Below are 4,959 nucleotides of genomic sequence, written 5' to 3' on the forward strand. Positions count from 1 at the left end.
TCTTCGCGTTCGCGAACTCCTTGTCGCGTTCGCGTTGACCAGCTGACCAACTCCTTCACGTTCGTGTCCCACGCTTCGCATTTGCGAAGGCTAAACGACCCCAGGCCCCAATCTTCCATTCTTCTTCGCATTCGCGGTTCCTGGGCCGCGTTCGCGAAGGCTTGCCATGCTCGTTCTTCGCGTTCGCATTCATAGCTTCGCCTTCGCGAAGGCCAAACCGTCAGTCCCTCAAATTACTCTTCTCGAACGCGGGACTCCCCTTCGCATTCGCGATGAAGGAAACCAGACTTCAGCAACAACAGTCCAAACATCTCCAATTTGGTTCGAAACCACCCCGAAACACACCCGAGCCCCTCGGGACCTCAACCCAACATACCATCAAGTCCCAAAACATCATACGAACTTAGTCGAATTCTCAAATCACCTCAAACAACATCAAAATGATGAAGCGTACCCCAAATCAAAATCTATGAATTTTGAACTTTCAATTTCTATAACTTGTGCCGAAGCACATCAAATCAACCCGGAATGACTTCAAATGTTGCACACAAGTCATAATTGACATTATGGACCTACTCCAACTTCCGGAATCAGATTCTGGCCCCGATATCAAAAAGTCCACTTCCGGTCCAATTCTCCAAAAATTTGACTTTCGCCATTTCAAGCCTAAATTGGCTACAGACCTCAGATTCGTAGTCCGGACACGCTCCTAAGTCCAAAATCACTCAACGGAGCTAAAAGAACTGATGTAACTCCATTCCGTAGTTGTCTTCACACAGTTCCGACTACGGTCAAAATCCTAAGACTTAAGCTTCCATCTTAGGGACTAAGTGTCCCAAATCTCTCTGAATCATCCGTAAATCAAACTCGACCACACACGCGGGTCATAATACATATTGCGAGGCTTATCAAGACCTTAAGTCACTGAACGGGGAGTTAATTCTTAAAATGACAAGTCGGGTCGTTACAGTAACAATTATAGAGAATGAGGACGAAGAATCAACTGATAAAGCTCAAACAAGTGAGGACGAAGAGTTCTCGGACGAGGAACAATATGTCGATGAGGATTAAAAAGTTGATTTTAAAGCACTCTCGTTTTATAGCTAGTTTCTTATATGTTTCAATCTAAATGTGTATTATATTATGCAGATGAAAGGCAAGGGTCAAAGTAACAATGACCCTACTAGTTCTCGGGGTCGAGAAAAGGGTAGGAAGGGAAAGAGGAGGGTAGAAAATAATAGTCCCTCTTGTCTACCCTTTTGAGAGATGCCTATGTCTTATCCTCCACCACATGGCTATACTGAGCTGCCACAGCATCACGAGCCGTACACCTTCATTCAGACACTAGGTCTTCTATCACAACGCCATAAGACTGTACACCCGACATACAGTCCAGCTGCCTCACAACCATCTGCATTGCAGCCATCTACATCACATCCACGTGGATCACATCCTTACATATCACAGCCACATCAATCGCATCCATCCATGTCACAGCCACTTGGGTCACAGCCATCAGTATCATAGCCACTTGGGTCGCATGCAGCTATGTCGCAGTTACAGGAATCACAACCATCTTCATCATTGACTCTATCTATTGCAGGCCTTCGCCTGCGAGGCAGTAGCTCTGACCCGCCTACACCGTCTACACATGCCTCTGATACACATGCTTTGGATGATGATGACGAGGTAGTGCATTATGATCGATATGGCAGGATCATCATAGTTCTTGAGGGTGATGGGTAAATGTTATTTGTTATTTTTGCGTCTATTGATTTGTAACATTTTTACTAAGATATTAATGTGTTTTTATTGTTAAATTGCAGGTTCAGGTCAGGTAATAAGACTACGAAGATATCACTAATGCCATAAGAAAGCTTTATGATGGCCCTTATGCGACTTGGACTGATTGCCCATTCTCGCTGAAGGAGAAAATTTTCAATCAATTTAAGGTATAAATGTACTTTTAAACAATTTAATAATTTATATTTATGATGTTTCCATCTAATATTTAACTTTTGAAATACAGAGCAAGTGTGTATGGGAAGACCGCTATGGTGCGAAAGTGGCTGCAAATTTTCATCATAAAGTTCGTAAGAGATTGGCAGATGCTTTCTCGGATGCTAAAAAAAGGAACAAGAGGCCTGGCTGGTTACTTAAGAATTTGTGGAATGATTTGCAAAGGCAATGGCTTACCGTGTAGTTCTTAGAGAGGAGCGAAAAAGGAAAGAAAGCTCACGCAGCGGAGAACGGGGGCTCCTTGCACACTGGAGGTGCGATCTGCCTAGGGACAATATAAAGAAGATTGGTACGTAATTGCTTAAATTATTTTACTTTTCTAAGTATATCTATTCTGTTTATTAACTAAATTAATTTGTTTTCAGGAAAAGAAGTATGGGCGTCCAATGAGCCATGATGGGCTATTCAAGGAGACACATATTGTGAAGAAGAAGAAAGAGGGGGATCGACATAAGTGGGTCGAGGACCGGGCCTCGACTGCATATGTAAGTTTTTAATTTTCTTTAAGTATTATAATTTACCTTTTATAAAATATTTGAAATATTGATTTAGTTTAAAATAATATAGGGTCACTACCAAAGTAACGTGGAGAAATTCATCCGTTGTCATCCAGCTGGTGAATCGGGTGAGTCAACCCAACCTTCAGACGAGGATGCTGAAAGAATATGGTTGGAGTCTGTTGGCGGTCCAAAATGGGGGAAGGTATACGGGCTTCCTACTAAAAAATTCCATCGTTATAAGTGTGGAATGCAAGGAATAGGGACTTCCTCGCAAGGTGAGCAACTTAATAGGGAGAGCCTCTTCGCTATGCTGGAGACAGTGACAAAGCTCACATCCGAGCTAGAAGCGGCCAAGGAAAGAGAAAGGCTTAGAGATGCTCAATTCCTTGACATGCAAGCTCAGATCAGAACTCTCCTATCTACTGGAGCTTTTCCGTTGCCCCGATCTCGTGAGTCATCTCTAGAGGGTCGACGTCCATGTGATCGTTCCTCCCATCCTGCTCGTGATCGTTCCTCCCGTCCTCTCATTATTGTTGTTATTGTTATAATTCAGTTGTTATTAGGTGTATTGGTATGCTGGCAAGTGGTGTAGCTACCAAAATAGGAACTTTGGTCGGTATTTTGCATGCACTGTTGAGGTTATCGACCATAGTTGGTTGGTAATATTTAATTTTAATTATTTTAAAAAAATATATTTTTTCAATTACCGACCAAAGTTGGTCGGTTTTCTTTAATTTTAATAATTAATAAAAAACATAATTTAGTTAAACCGACCAACTTTGGTCGGTAAAATTAAATTAATAAAATATGTTTCCGACCAAAGTTGGTCGGTAAGTAATTAAATTTGTCAGATGGTCGTTTTAAGCTACCGACCAACGTTGGTCGGTAATGTTCGACCAACTTTGGTTGGAAAGCCATTCCGACCATCAAAACACCGTCCACACCCTAATGATCTCGTTTTGGTCGGTAATTGGCCATAACCGACCAACTTTGGTCGGTTTTTAGCGTATTTCTATTAGTGGATGTTACATATTACATTCTTAATTTGCCTCATGTTGCAGAAAAATAAAAGTGATAGTTGTCACGGCCCGAAATTTCTCACCGACGGGACCGTGATGACGCCTAACATTTCACTTGCTAGGCAAGCCAACGTTAGAAAATCATTAAAACAATTCCTTATTTCCATTCAATAAATAACAATAATTAACTAAGATGAAATATAATAAGTGCGGAATATCATAAAACATTATTAATTACTACCACCCGGATCTGGAGTCACAATTCACGAGCATTCTAGAATTTGCTACAGGTAATACTCAGAAAGAAATACAACTGTGTGAATGAAAGAAATAGTAGAACAGAAAAGAAAGACGGGGACTTCAAGGTCTGTGAATGCCGACAGAACTACCTTGAGTCTCTGGACAGAGGACCAATAACAAAATTTCGATCAACCCAAGTCGGTATCAAAATCTGCACAGAAAGTGGAAAGTGCAGTATCAGTACAACCGACTCCATGTACTGGTAAGTGTCGAGCCTATCCTCGACGAAGTAGTGACGAGGCTAAGGCAAGGCACCTACAAATCAACATATACAATTTAACAGTGTATATGCAAATAACAGAAATGAAGAACTAAACAGGAAATGCCGGGAGGGGAAAACATACTGAGGGGAATACAAGATAAAGAACTACAACAAAATGATCACCGGAGCAGTCAATATACCATGAATCAACAGGAATAGTGAATATAGTAAGGAAAAATGCACGGCATCACCCTTCGTGCATTAACTCTCATACCATGGCACAATGTCACCCTTCGTGCATCAACACTCACAATATGGCACGACATTACCCCTTGTGCATTAACACTCAAAATATGGCACGGCATCACCCTTCGTGCATTAACACTCATACAATGGCACGGCATCACCCTTCGTGCATTAACACTCCCCCTTACCATAATGCAATGCATAAATAACAACATGGAGATAGAATAACAAGTACAAACCTTACTTCAACATTTGGTTCCATAATATCAATATCAACTTTGGAATAAGAACTCAATTATCACCATAAAATCCCTAAACATGATAAGAACGATAATTTGAACAACACTAGTATAACACGTAGCAATTCGGCATAGGAATGAGACAATATAAGAAAAACAGAGAAACATAGAAAATAGGTAAATTGGCGGCGCATAAGTACTCGTCACCTCACATATACGCCGCTCACATGAATTTCACTTAGCAAATAATCTAAGGTTCCTAATTCCCTCAAGTCAGGGTTAGACACAACACTTACCTCGCTCCGAAGGACACTTAATTCTCAATTACAACTTTTCCTTTGGAATTCACCTCCAAACCACTTGTATCTATTAAAAAATGACTCAATAATAACAAATATTTCTAAAGGAATTAATTATATTGCATAAATTAAATT

This window comes from Nicotiana tomentosiformis, chromosome 11, assembly GCF_000390325.3.
Source record: "Nicotiana tomentosiformis chromosome 11, ASM39032v3, whole genome shotgun sequence".
NCBI lineage: Eukaryota > Viridiplantae > Streptophyta > Magnoliopsida > Solanales > Solanaceae > Nicotiana > Nicotiana tomentosiformis.